The following is a 15,764-nucleotide window of genomic DNA, read 5'->3' as shown; positions in this document are numbered from 1 at the left end:
AATGGAGTCAAATTATCAGTACTCAGATCACAGCTCTGCTGATCATTAGCTATGTAATATTAACACTGCCACTTAGCATCATCGAGATTATTTGCCTATCTATTAAATAGAGTCAATAATACCTACTGTCCAGATTTTTATAACAGGATAATAGGGAAGGTGAGATAATTATCTGGGCTATGATCTAGATTTTAACACCCTCCATATTCTAGGGAGCAAAGGTTGAAACTCATCAGACTGAATGATCTCTGAGGTCCTTTCCAGCTTTAAAATTCTAAACTTGACACAACTTAAGTAAAGTCAGCCATCAGTTGGACAAAATACTTGCCTAGGTCCCCTGAGCAACCTACAGGCTTCACCACCAGGCAATGTGTTAGCGATCATGGATAGCCCAGATTTCCAAGCAGCCTCTTTGAGAGAGTGCAGAGTTAGTGGTGAATTCCTGACAGAGTCCCTGTCCACAAAGTGATACACATAACCAGTACTCCCAGTCCTGAACTATACTTCCATTTTGTTATTGTTGTTATTGTTGTTGGTGGTGGTGGTGATAGTGGTGGTGGTGGTGGTGGTGGTGGTGATGGTATCAGGGATTGAACCAGGGGTACTTAATCACTGAGCCACATCCCCAGCTCTTTTTATTTAATGAATCATTTTAAAGACTTATTTGTGTCAAAGTGGGAGGGAACTGAATTTTTCCCAGCCTCCCCAACTTATATCCACCCAAGCAAAATACTTTCCATGCCTAATTTTCTTCAGATTTTGCTAGGTTCAGACTAGGTCACAGGGCTGGTGTCTGCCTATACTGTGTATTAGGGCCAGTCCCATTTTCTTGGATCCAAGTTCTCAGGTCCTATATCCACCAGCTGCCATAGTGCACTGTGCTCAAAATGGCTCCTGCCTCAGCTCATCATGGAAAATTGTTAATCACAGGTCATCATTTGTGTACCAATTTATTGTGTCCAACAGCCTCTGGATAAGCCTATGGCAAGCAAATTGGGCAACCACTCTGCAAAGCAGTATGGAAATTCCTCAGAAAACTTGGAATGGAACCACCATTTGACCTAATTATCCCACTCCTCAGTTTATACCCAAAGGACTTAAAAATCATCATAATAGATTGATGCAGCCACATCAATATCTATAGCATCTCAATTCATAATAGCAAATCTATGGAACCAACCTAGATGCCCTTCAATAAATGAATAAATAAAGAAACTGTGGTATATATACACAATGGAATATTACTCAGATGTAAAGAATGACATTATAGCATTTGCCAGTAAATGAATGGAACTCAAGGCTATCATGCTAAGTGAAATAAGTCAATCCCCGAAAAACCAAAGGCCAAATGTTCTCTCTGATATGTAGATGCTAACACACAGTAAGGGGGGAGAGGGGAAGAATAGATATTAAGTATATTAGACAAAGTGGAAGGAAGGGAAGGGAGGAGGGATAGGAAAAAGAAAGACAGTGGAATGAATCCAACATAATTTTCCCATGTACATATGTGAATACACCATAGTGAATCCCACTATCATGTACATCCATAAGAATGGGGTCCTAACTGGAATAAGATATATTCCATACTTGTATAATTATTTCAAAATGAATTCTACTGTCACATATAACTAAAAAGAGCCAATAAAATCTAAAAATGAGTCATTGGATTTAGTTGGGGTTTTGGCTCAAAGGATTTTCCTATCACAAGGAATTGCTTTATATGAAGGAAGTGGGAATCTCAAAACAGCAGGCAGATGAAGTCTGCAAGTATGCAAGGTGAAGAGGGCTGAGAGGAGTTGGCAGCGGGAGAGAAAAATAGGAGGGAAATATTCTAATGAATTCAGATAACATCCTATTGAGTCCCAGTAGAATAGCATAGCAAACTCTGATTTCCCAGCCCTTTAATCCTCTAGAAGTCTTCTCTATTGCCTAGTCTTTCAACAACACATGGAGACCTGGCATTCCACTTCATGGCTCAGAAATCCTTCAAGGCCTTGAAGTAACTCCTTAAATTACCAAAGATAGATAAAACCATTCTTGATCTAATATAATATTAGTACTTGTATTTCCCTTTATACTCACTCCATAAAAATCACGAATCTATGTGGGGTAAATAGAAAAGCACTCTTTTAAACTAAACTATTTGATAAATCAAGGCACCCTGTTCCCAACTGTGCATCAAACTGAACGTTTGCAAGAATGCAGGTGTTTGTAACTCCATCTTGTAACTGGAGAAAAAGAATCAAGTGGAGATCAGGAGCTCTCATTTCACAAATGAATGGCATAGCTCCAAAAAGGGCTCCCAAGGCAGATCAATCATTGCTGCCTTGATTTTCAATCACAGCACACTCCTGAGTTTGTCTTGTACAGACAGCCTAAGGGTTGGGATGCCAAAAGCAAACCAGTTCATGCAAACATTTCTTCTCTCCACTATACTCTCATTTCATTTCTTTTTGAGCTGCTGCCCCTAAACTGTATAGAAAACACTTCATTGTTCTTGTGTGGTGTTTTGGAGTTTGGCTATCAAACAGATTTCATGGCAAACTAACAAATCAAATATGTTCACCATTTTATTATCAAAATAAGGCAGTTGAGGGTTAGTCCACCAAAGTTATCAGGGAAGGGACTGTTCAAATTAACAGACGTTAGTAAATGGTTAAGCTGAAAGGAAAATAATGTTGAAACATTTAATTTGGTTTGGTCTACTTCTAGAAAATTTTCTGAAATATGTAGCTCCGTGTTCTGCCTTAAAATGCCATTGAATCTTTGTTCTTGTTTTCTTTTTTTTTTATTCGAGGCCTTTGCAGGGCCCTGAGTTATCATTCTGAACATCTATTTTCAATGTCCAGGATTAGAAATGAAGATGGATATGGCTATAACACAAACTGAATCCCAAAGTCTCCAATTTCAATGGTTTATTGTTTGTTGCCTCTTTCAAGTCAATGCCTTGGAAAAAGGGCAATCCTGTTAATTGAAGGTTCTGGTTACAAAAACTTAATGTAATGATACTTTCAACTTTTCCATACATTTTTATGCCTAAACTCACTTGATCCTCATTACAACTTGGGAGATAGATTCCTCATTTTATGAGCTAAAGCCTAAAATGCTAAGGAACTTGCCCAATTCTGACATTAATCAAGCTTCTGAAAGCTCAATCTAGTGTTCCTTTCAGTACACCACACTGTGATATCCGTGTCAATTCTATTTTCACTATATTTGTATTGACTTCCTCCCAAGCAAGCCATGCTGGGCTCAGCTAATCCCACCACAGTAGGAGTAATATCTGAATGTGTACTCAACTTTAGTAGCACTCAGAATAGCTTAGGTGAAAGTCATGACTAAGATAATAACAGTTGCCATAATAATGTCCTTAAGCACCCTGGTTGAGAGCCATTTATTTTGCATAATATGATCTTGGCATACGAAATGTTCATTTGCATCCTTGTGTTGAGGACACTTGTCTGTGGTATCATTTTCTGTGGGGATAAATTGTCCTCAGAAAGGTTTTAGTGTTTCCAACAATACACTGCTGGACTTCTGAGTGGTTAAAGAATGCTAATATTTGAAAAAAGGGAATGTGTATTCTGAGATTGTTTGTGTGACCCTTTAGGTAATAAAAAATAACCATCTCATCTTTACATTAATGTTACAAAGTTGACAGAGTCATGACCCCACTTTACAGAAGTGGGTGCTGGAGTTCAGCTAGATTGTCATGGTATCCAAAAGGTGGCTACTCAGCCCTATCCCCTATGGTGCTTACCAAGGCTCACTTATCATCACAGTGCCCTGAGGGCTTGTTACAAATACAGCTTTCCCAGCTTCATCCCAGACATATTGAAACTTGTCTGCCCTACCAACTGTTATAATTTTATTACTGAAAATGAAGGAATTAAGATACTAAAGAATGACAGCTGCTGTGAGCAACAATTTCATGATCACTTACTTTGTAATCGGTACCATATCCCATGTTGAAGGTTGAGGGGAGATGGAGACAAAAGATGCAAAGGACTCAGATTTTGACATAGGAGAGTTTATAAGGTAACTGATTGCACAGCTCAATGGTACTTGAACTCTAATATATGTGAGACTCATTTGAAGGGCTTATTAAAACTCCAATTACTAAACCCCAGCCCCAGAGTTTCTGCTTCAATATGTCTACAGGAGGACCCAAAAACCTGCATTTTAGCAAGTTTCCAGGTGATGCCAGTACTACTAGTCCAAGGAACAAACTTTGAGGACCACCATCCTATGCATCATGTAAAATCCTATGAATGTCTTAAGGTTTATTTGAGACAAGTACAGTGGTGCACACCTGCAATCCCAGCAACTCAGGAGATTGAGGCAGGAGAACTACAAGTTCAAGGCTAGCCTCAACAACTTAGCAAGATTCTGTCTCAAAATAAAAGTGAAAAGGGCTGGGGATGAAGCTCATTGGTAAAGTACCCCTGGGTTCAATTCCCAGTGAGAGAGAGAGAGAGAGAGAGAGAGAGAGAGAGAATGAATTTCAGAATATATGTGTGAAAAAAATTAAAAGGAAATAATCACCTGTGGTGTTCTATCGCCTCCCCTGTGTTCTCTCCTCTTTGGCTTCAGTGCTTATACAGGGTCATGTGTTCATGCATCTCAGTCACAGAAAGAAATCTTCCTGACTTCTGAAAAACAATCCCATTTTCTTACCACAAATGCACTGGTTGGCACCATCTCAAATGGAAAGATTTGCTTCCTTCATTGCCTGGTTTCTCTAGGACTGAAAAAGTCCTGTCTGTGCTTTGGATTCCAGAAGGAGGCAGCAAAGGGGACATCTCTCTTCCAACTGAATAAGGCAGTGCTTCTGAGAGGTTCATCCCCAGATGAATGGTGTCAGAATCACTTGGCCTGTTTATTAAGAATGGAAATTATGGGAACTCACAGCAGACTACATAAATCAGAGTTTCCAGAAGACCTGGGAATCTGGCATTCTAAGTACCTAGGTCATCAGGCATTTCTTAGGCTCACTGAAGTTACAGAACCCTTAGTAAAACCATTTCCCCATTGTTAGGTTTAGACAGGACTCTAAGAAAGGTCTCATTTCTCCTAATTGACCACAATTTCCCCTTTCTTGGATCTGCACATCCCATGAAAAGCCTTGTGAGACTAGGACAGAAGCCAGGTCCCTTAACCTTTACACCTTTAGACCTTTAAAGGTCTTTAACCTTTACACCTAATGCCTTGTCCCCACCCAAACCCATATGAATCCATTTGCCTGGGACATTTCTCAGGTTGCTAAAGTATACACACCTAAGTCCCTGACAAATTCCACCCAGTGAGGAGGATTCTTTTATGTTACTTTCTTTATCTGTTTTAAAATCTTCATCTCTGCTGCTTCTTTATGACATATTCTGGAGTTATTTCAAATCCATTTATATTCCATACTGACTTTGGTCTTTTTGATGTTCTGAGAAATGCCACAGCTTATATTGAAATGATGCATTAAGATATGAGAGAAAAGAGACATTGAAAGAGAGAAAAAAAGTGCTGAGGAAAATAACTGAGAACAACATCAATTAGAAAGATGGTCAGACCCAAAGACTGGAACACTCTTTCCTCAGAACTAAAATATTGTCAGTTCATTGCTTCATATGCACCTCTCCCTATCTTTCTACAGGGGGAAGGAAGACTTTGGAAGTTTGGAGATAAAATGCAATCCTTTCACTTGGTTTAGTGGCTAAGAGTCTGCCAGAAATTTTGTTTCTTGGTTCATTGTCAGGTTACATCAAATATATATTTTTTGTCTCTTAGGATAGTCATTGCATGTCTTGAATTTTCTTATTACAGCCTTCTCAACACAATTCCACATAAAGTAGAATAGCTAATGAAGGTCAGAAAATATTATGGGAACGTGGACTGTAAGGACACAGAACCAAACCAAAAGCGAGTCCTCTATATGGAAGGGGGTACCCACCACATGCAATTTATCAATGCTCAGTTAATTTGCTTCTAATTTCTGTCTCTCTTGCTTCCTCTCCTCAAGGAGTATGTGTGTAAATGTGCATGTGTGTACATACACGTATGAAAGTTTATGTATGTGGTTACATTAGACATAACCATGTTCTCAATATATATAGCACAATAACTTCTATAACTGAAGAAGGTCATATCCAGTGTGTTTTTTTGCATGACTTTTCAGGATCATGCAAATGTTATTGAAAATTTAAATAAGATTTTTTGAAAATATTAAAAGTCATCATCTCAATAGTTCCAAACAGAGACAGAGATTTTGAAGGTGGCTATTTCCAACAGTGGGGTTTCTGGGCACCCAAATATATATATATATATATATATATATATATATATATATATATATATATATATATGGTATATATATCTTTCTCTGACTCCAAATGTGTCTTTTGATTTGCCTTCCACAGTTATCAACACCCAACTGTCACAAATAAAGGGTTCATCCTTTGAGACTAACATACTAGAGAATTCTGGTATAAACTAAATCACACATAGTCCCACATAGATATTGATTCAATTAGCTTCTATCACTTGCAAGGCCCTGAAGGAATAGGACATGCAGCAGGGTAAACTTTGGTTTAATTGGTGGTATTGGATGGAGTTCAGAAAAGGCCTAAAGCTAGGCACACTGGCATAGCAGGCTAACCTGGACAAAGTACTCTAGGGAGGAGCACAAAATAATAGGGACTAACCTAAGGGTCCTAGAAGCCTGGTGGTATATATATTTAATTAGGATCATATTAGGCTGCAAGTAACAAAAACTTATCTGTGGTTTAAACAAATAGTTTTTTTCCCCTAATAAAAGCCTCCAAGTAGGCATTGGTTTGGCTGCTAGTGAATGCCATCAAAGGCCTAAGCTTTTCCTTCCTGCTTCCCTGTCTTTAGCACACTGGGTTTCATCTGCATACTTGTTACCTCAGGGTCACAAGGCAGTTGCAACATCAATGCTACTAAAAGGCAAGAAAATGAAAAAAACAACAACAATACTAACCACATTGGTCTCTTTTTATCAGGAAAACAATAACATTGCCAGAAACTTCCAACAGATTTCCATTTTTATGCCATTGGCCAGAACTATATTGCATGTCCCACCTACTACATACCAGTTGCAAGGGAGCCTGGGAAAGAGGGTATTTAACTGGGCATATTGCCACCTTGAACAAAACCAGGATTGTGTTAGCAAAGAAGGAAATTGCTATTGGATAGGCAACAAACAATGCCTGCCAAAGACCAGAGGAGATCCTAATTCGATTCAACAAATATTTACTGGGCACCTACAGTGCCGTGTGCTTGGAGATCTGGCTTTTGCCTTAACCTAACCAGAATTCAAAGAATGAATCTTCTCAGATAGGTCAAATACCAAAACAAACATCCAGACATGTGTTTTATTTTGTTCCTAACCACCAGGCTGCCCTGAGTTTGAGAATACAATTTCTTGAAAATCATTGGGGCAGAGACTCAAATATCAGCTAACCTGACTTTCTATATAAACCTTCACAAAGAATGTTGTGAATTTGAGCTATCAGAGTCATTTTTTAAAACCATGCATCCAAGTTATTTTATGTATGCAAATCCCTTTTCGCTTTTTAATTGGATTTGTGCCTGGTTGTACTACAAATTGCATTTGAAGATGGACTGCAGAATAGATTCCAGGTATCAACAGCAATACAATGACACAAGTATTTTAGGTGCCAGCTCACCTCCACACCTTTATTTCCACACAGCTTCCAATCTCATCCTATTTGTTGACTGATCAATACAAAAGACTTCTTATAACCATAAAGTGAGCTGTGAAGATCTTTGCCTTTATCCTTCACCAAAAAAAGTAAGGGCAACTAAAACAGACAAAAATACTAGAAGTATTTAGCAGAGAGATCAGTAGAATAGAGGGGAGGGAAAGGGGAAGTACTTGGGACTGAATTAAAGTAAATTATATTCCATGCTTCTATAATTACGTTAAAATGAATCCTAGTGTTAGGTATAACTAAAAAGAAACAATTATATATATATATATATATGTATGTATGTATATATATATATGCATGTGTGTGTTTGAAAAAGCAAGGACAAAATGATTAAGAGTGCTATAATAATTCATGTTAAAAGTCTATTCCTGGAAATTCTCTCTCCAAGGATATAGATAAATAAATGGCTCTCAGGAAAGAAAGGGCCTTTGCTGGATTGATGCAGATGGGACCAACCAGGAAATCCCTGCAGTATGAAACCCAACTTCAGTAGCACTTTGTTTTTAGTCAGAATGGACTAAAATGGACTTTGAGAAAGTAAGAAGCCAGTAGAATCACATCACATAGACCCTTCAAAATTAAATTCTCTGCATGTTGGCACAAATGTCCTAAAAAAATGTGATTCAAGAAGGAATTTGAGGCCCAAAGTTTTCATTTTCCCTGGTCTATCATGGTGAAATCTCATTAATGTTTTTTCTTAAGGGTCATCTGGTTACAGATGTACTCCATTCCTAAGGATTCCTAAGGAAAGATAATATGTTGTCTGGGATTAGTTTATTTAGTTGGCCTGCTGTTGTCTAGAAAAGATCAGGGTCCAAAGGCTATGGTACCACTCTTTTTCTCTTTTTGAGGAGTAGGAAAGTGATGGTTTGTAGTTTACAACCATGCGGAACTCAATAAGACAAGGTTTTCACTCTCAAGATAGACTGTATTTTCTCCCTTGAAGGCATATTCCTTGCTTTCCTAAATTAATATCTCTGTCTCAAATGAGAGAGAGGAAAGGAAAGGGAAAAAAAGGAAAGGAAAGGGAAGGGAAGGGAAGGGAAGGGAAGGGAAAGAAAAAAGAAAAGAAAAGAAAAAGAAAGAAAATAGACAGATGTCCCAGGAGAAAATCCTGTCTAAGCAAAGAAGAGCAGCTGGTGACTAGACTCCTTGGAAGAGAGGATATTGAAAGAAGAGCAGGAGAGTGGCAGGGCCCTGGAAGGAGTCAGACAATTGTGATGTCTGTGTGATTTAGACTACTTAAATAAACCTGAGTGTCCTAAAGCATCCAGTGCAGTGTCTCAGAGACACTTACAGAAAGCATGTAATAAATTCTAACCAAGAATTATTTCAAAAAAAGTTTGAGAGGGAGAATAAGGTTGATGAAAGGGTAGAACTTCAATGGAATAAATGTATATATTCATTTACACTCTGTACCATTCAGGCCATCCCCTGTACTTTTGCTTGCCCATACCTTATATGAACTCCCAACCCAACATAACACCACTGTAGATAAGTCATTGGAATTGGTAAGTGGAGCAGATGATAATAATATGCGGAGTAGGTGAAAGAGAATAGGTAAGGAAGAGACAGTAGGAAGGAGAATAAAAGCAGTAGCTGAGAGCAAAGATAAAAGGGAGAGAGGTGTGAAGAGCAAAAAAGAAAACACAGGAAGACAACATTGAATATTAATAAATAATAACAATGATAACAGTAATGATAGCTAACACATTTATGAGACCATGTACCAAGCCCTTCACATGCATTAATCTATTTAGTCTTCACAGTAATCCCATGAAACAGGTTTCTTTTTATTATTCCACATTACACACTAAGATATTGAGGCCATAGAGTTTAAGTCAAAATTTGATATTTGAAAAACAGAGGCAAGGGATGGCAGTCACCATTTGGTCTCTAGAATTTTCAGTTACTTAGACCAATAATAATTTTTTTCCAACTCAGTTTAAGTCAGGTTTCTTTTCCTTGCAACAGAAGAGTCTGTTACCAATTTAAAAAAAAAAATATTTGTTTATCATGGACAACATACTGGGTGAAAGTGTTTTAGATCTATGCATTTATTTAATCCTGATAATTTAATGAGTTTAGAACTGTTATTCTTCTTCCTATTTTGAAAATGAAGCAACTGAGGCACAGAAAGTTTAAATAACACTGAGTCATGCAACTAATAGGTATTGGAACTTGGAGGTTAACTACAGTCTGACTCTAGACTCCATACTTATAGCATTTATACTAATCTTCAGTGAACACACAAACAGAACATCTTACCAGTGAACACTGAATAGTAGAAACTGAAAGCAACTTAATTCCAAGTGACATTTAACAAATGACATGGTACAATTATAGCCATATTTCTTTCATATTTCTAAGAAATCAGATGCTACACAGGTAAGCATCCTTGCTGAGGCTCCTTTCTCTGGGAAACCAGTATTTCTGATGCCACACAGCCTTGACTTTCCAGTGAGGACTTAGCTAGCACTGGTAGAAGTTAGCTCTAGGAGTTCCTATGCCCAGACACTCCCTTTCAAAGAGGAAAAGGAAGAAATTGTGATGAAGATATCTCTGTGGCTACTGCTGAGAGTACTTCTTAGAACAAGAAAGCAGTAGCATCATCTGGGAAGCATTGTGCTAATATTGATGAGGCCCACATCAATTGAGCAAAGCCTACTTCTGACTCTTACATGCCTGCAGCCTCTCCCTATAGAGTCTGGTATCCTGGATCCCTATGCTCATTGCTTCTCCCGCAAGTGTCCTACAAACAAGTAATTTCTGTACCTTCACTGCAGAAGTGTATGTTTTTAATGTTTTTGTTGTTTTATTTTTAATGTACACATAGCCTGTCTTCTGGGAATAACTATCAGCCAAAAAATGATAGTCTATCCAATTGAAATTCAAATAGTTAAAAATTACAAATGGCCTTCATTGTTTTATAACTATTAAGAGGCTCCCCTGATAATTCCCAACTGATTTTTATCTTGGTCTCAATTTCTGCACAGACACCATAAAAATGCTATGTTAAATAATTTCACATTAAAAACAAAACCAGAACTTAATTTTCACTTAAGAGGCAAACAATAATTTCTATCAACATTTGTGAATGGGCCTTGTTTCCCATTCATTAAATGTCCATAAATGTTTTCTAGTTCTTGGAGGTTGAATGATTAAAAGGCAAGGGGAGATGTGAATTTTAAAAAATCAATCACTGTTTGTAGCTCTATTCCAAAATATACCCTGCATTGCACCATAGATCTTCTCCATGAGACTAGTTAATAACAAGCATTCTGCATATTTTATAATTATGTGCACTGCCAGCAGAGTGCAGTTAGATTTATTGTGCATTTGAGCCCCCAGAATCAGAGTTGTGCCTCACAGAACCTATTATAACAAATGGCATAGAGGGTTTCTTTATGTTGCAGGATGCTGAGTTGGATATTTAAATAGCATACTCTGGAAGTGTTCTGAGTTATAGTCACCCTGAAAGAGGGGCACCATCTAAAGTACACTGTTATTTAAGTGTCATGGCCCATAGCTGGAGTGAACAGCAGGCTGTCTCAGAATTAAGATCTATAAAACTGGAAATGAATAATAGTTCCAATAAGACCCTGGTTGACTACGAGCACAATGAACAAAAACTTTTATTGGTTCTGATTGCATTTTTGGAATATTTCAATTTTTAGATGTAGGATGCAAATAACATGTAAAGTCACATAAGGCACATATTACTTTAACTTCAATCAAGGTCATAAGTGGTGGAATTTTGAGAGGAGTGGGTCCAATCCCCTATACTTCTTTTCTTTCTCTATCCTTTCTAATGTTGGAATGTATCACTAAGATAAGCAACCTGCATCATGGGTATTCTTTCTCTGGTATAAAAGGTATTCTACAAGTAGATCACCTTGGAATGAAGGGAGAATGATCCTTCCTTTTCCATCAGAACGTAGGGAGTTGGAAGAATAATTTTTATTTATTTTAATTTTTATTTAAATGCCAAATAATTGCTAATGCTCCCTTGATTTTTTATACCATTTTTGCTTGTCAACCTGTTATCTTCAGATAATATCTTTGGTTCTGAATGCTAATACTAGTATGATTAACTACCCTTGGCATGCTTAGAGGCAACTTCTTTCACGTCCCACAACCAGATCAATACAGAAGATGGTTTGCCGTTACACGTCTCCTGACTTGTGGCCCAAAGTTCTTCCTACTGACTGTGTTCTCTATAGCCTGTGCTGACCTTTGTTAATTAACTTTGAGAGAGGTATGTAAAAAATATTTAGGATGTTGTCTTCTTACCCTGTGTTCATGAATCAAAACTTGTCCTTATTCCCCTTCATGTTACCAGCACCCTCCCCATCCCTGACCCCTGACCTCCGTGAACCTCCATATACCATTTAAATGTCAATATCTCCTGATAATTCAAGAGGTTCATGTAAATGGGACTTGAGATACATTGTGCTATGTTCCCTCAGAGACTACTTTGACACAATTACTATAATAATAAACAGTGGAAAATACAGTATGAAGTACAATCAGCAAATCTAAATGGACTTAATTGGCATTACTAATTCTTGCACAAAATAAATAATTATACTACTTTCCTTCCAAATTTCAATTTGGACATGCAAAGTCCACTTAGTTCAAGTTGAAGCCTTTACCAAAGTTGACAGGCATCACAGTAATGTACAGCCCATACATTTAATTCATCTTTACATTGTTCACAGTTTTAGTGCAGGTCTTGCATGTAATAGGATTTTTAATGAGAACCTGCTAAATTAATGATTATTCATAACCAGTCCCTAATTCCCATATTATTGTATCATGAGGATACAATTCTTGGTTTTACCTTATGTGATGATATATACTTTAGTGGATTAATTAGATTCAAGCATGTCTTTCCCAAACATACCAATTATGAAGAGGACCCTAAAGACACTCCACCATTGCCTTGCTGCTTGAAGTGTGGTCCATAGACTAGAAGCATCAGCATCACCTGGTCATTTGTCAGAAATGTAAAATTTCAGGGCCCAGCCCAGACCTACAGAATCAGAATCCAAATTTACAAGATTCTCATGTAATTCATGTGCACATTAAAGCTTTAGAACCTCCATGCTTGTAACAATTGGTAGTCCTAGCACTTAATACCAACAGTCACAGTGCACATTCTAGTCCATGAACACTTCTTAAACACCTATGGGTTCATTAGGCACTATAGAGAACACAAAAATCATAGTTTTCACACAGGACAATATATTATCTACTCCCAAGTTGTGTGTTTTGCATTGTTGAAATGCAATCATATGGAAGATCAAGAAAGTTAGGTTTCAGAGGGAAAGCTCTTGGGAAATGGAATAATTTACAAGTTACTAATCAGTATTTGGGGAAGTAGGGAAAACTGGTAACAATAGCTAATGCTTATCAAATACTTACTATTCATCAAGACCCTAAGTTAAATGTTCTCATATGTCATTTCATCTAATCTTCACATAACTCAATGTGTTAGGTATAGTGTGGTGGCTAAATGTTTCAGCACTAAAATCAGATGATCTGTGTTTAAATCCTTCCTTTACTATGTACTAGCTCTGTAAGCTTTGAATAGGATGTTTAAACTCCCTGTGTCTTACTTTCCTCATTTATAAAATGGAGCTACTTCACAGGGTAACTGCCTGAAGATTTAAAAAGGTGATATGTATTAAAAACTTAGAGAAACGTTCAGCACATAGAAGCCATCCAATAAATGTCAGATGTTACTATTTTCATTTTATAAAGGTGGAAAATTATGCACAGAGAGGTTGAACAACTTTTCCCAAGTCACACAGCTAGTAATTGGTAGAGCTAGACTTTGAACCTTGCTTTGTGTGGTACTGAACTCATGCTCTTAACTGAATGTTACAGAACTTAATATGTGCCTTAAGAGAAAAAAGAAAAAACTATTCTAAATCCAAACTTTCAAAATCACTGTGAGTCCCATCCTATTGTGGGTGCTGGGCTTACACAAAAAAATAGATAATTAGCTGAAAATATGTTTTGTGTCTTCATATAAGACTTCAAGCAGATTCACTATTTGAAACACAATTCATCAACATTTTGTTGGCTTTGCTCAACAGTCCACACTCTAAAGTTAAACTCTAAAGTTTAACTTTAACTCTAAAAAAAGTTAAAGTTTAACTCTAAAGTTACCACACCTAGGTAACTTTATGACCAGTGATAAGAATTTCCTATATGGCTGACAAGAGTAATGGATACATGCTGTATCTAACACATACAACAAAGTTATCTGGTCCTCATCAGCCCATTATTTAATAAGTGGGGCTTCTGGACAAACTACATCTCTAAAAGATTGAATAATTTCAGGATAGTTTAGAATCAGATTTTAGACAAGAAATCGGATATTGTTGGACTAGAGAAATGTGGGTTCTTGTTAAATGCTCGTTCTTATTTCAATGAGATCAATTCTGTGCTAAAATTTTTGGCTCTCTTCCATGTGATCATGAGTCAGTTAGCATCCTTCTCTGGACCTGTCTCCGTATCCGTAAAGTAAAACTGACTAGCTGGTCTCTAAATGCCTTCCCATCCTTGATGATCATCTTTTATCCATACCGCTTTTCTCTTTCTGGTATCTAGTGAAATGGAAAGATCACAGGTTTTGGAACCAAACAATCAAGCAGGGTTCTCTCCTTGCTCCCAGCACCATGCCTCTCTCTGAACCTCAACTGCCTTCTAGTGATAATAATATTCCCATCTCACAGGGGTTACTATGATTTGTAGGTAGTAGAAGGCATTCAGTTTCCAGATACAGTTCTCTTCTAACTTTCTGAAAATCATTGTATGGGTCAGCTACTCCATCTGCTCTGTGTCACTCTTGTATGTTAAGAGATGTCAAGGGCAACATGCACTCTCCTAATACTGAAATCTCTTCCTATAAGCCAGGAGGTTTCATTGAGGGGTTTTAATCTCTTTACAAGTAAGAGAAAGGCCATGAAAGTCGCTATTACAAAGGTCATGGCTTTCCCCCTGGCAGTTCCATCCTCTGTCTAACCTTAAAGGACAAGTATTCAATATTACACAACCACAATCCGATTTCTTTTCTAAGACCTGGGCTCCCAGGGACTATTTCAAATCCAAATTTTGAAGCATAAAATTTCCACTGCCAACCCCTTCACCATTTTTTTTACCACAGAAATGTATCCTATTACTTTCAAGGACTACTGCAAAATTTCTTTACAAATCAAATTAATTTTATTGCATTTAGATTTTATTCTAAAATGCCCTGTGGTCCTTCAAGGGAAAGGTAGGCTGCAGGATCTAGCAAGAGTTTATCAAAGCTACTGATCAATCATGTGGAAAGCAGAATTACTTAGCAGCGAAAAAGCTATGGATTTGTCATTGACCAACCAAACAAGCCATCAAATCACTCACTCGTTTTCAGAGCAGTGTTTTGGTCCTCATAGGAAGGCTTATTTCCCTCTTACCAGAGACCATTCAGAGAAATGAAAGGACATGTCCAAGGAATATTTTTCACTTTGGTTTAGGTGACAGTGTGATGTATACAAGAAAAGATGTTAAGGTGGAATAAAACAATTCATTCACAGAACCTCTACTACTGAGAATAGTTTGTAATCTACTGATGAGAATCACGTGGTCTACCATTTAAACATTTTAAGAAAACATGTCTGGGAAGGTGCTGTGGTTTAAAAGTTTGTCCCTTTCCCTGAAGTTACCTCTATGTTTCATATTTTGTGTAGTTGCTGATTTCAGGCAGGGTCAATACTAGTTCAGTTTCACTCTGCAATATGGCAATGTCCTTTGACCTCTCTACCCCATCTTCTAATTTCCTTGCCCTACCAGCTTTCTGGCTCACTTCAGATGCCTCTCCTGTAGAGAGGATATCCCATCAGTCCCAAAGGCTCCAGTATTAGTGTTAAGTCCAAGGAGAATCCAGTGAAGTCATACCATGTGTCTGCCCTAATTTCAAGTTCTAAAATAACATTCTGCTTTCTTTTTATAGTAAAATCTCAATCA

At 37.5% G+C, this 15,764-nt stretch overlaps 1 protein-coding gene across 7 annotated transcripts in view; it reads left to right on the top strand.

The window, feature by feature from the left end:
- Positions 1 to 15,764, top strand: part of GRIA3 (glutamate ionotropic receptor AMPA type subunit 3) — a 271,799-nt gene that overhangs the window by 93,836 nt on the left and 162,199 nt on the right. The window lies entirely within an intron of this gene.

The sequence above is a fragment of the Sciurus vulgaris genome (assembly GCF_902686455.1).
Source record: "Sciurus vulgaris genome assembly, chromosome: X".
In the NCBI taxonomy this organism is placed as follows: domain Eukaryota; kingdom Metazoa; phylum Chordata; class Mammalia; order Rodentia; family Sciuridae; genus Sciurus; species Sciurus vulgaris.
This window is presented reverse-complemented; position numbering and strand designations above follow the sequence as displayed.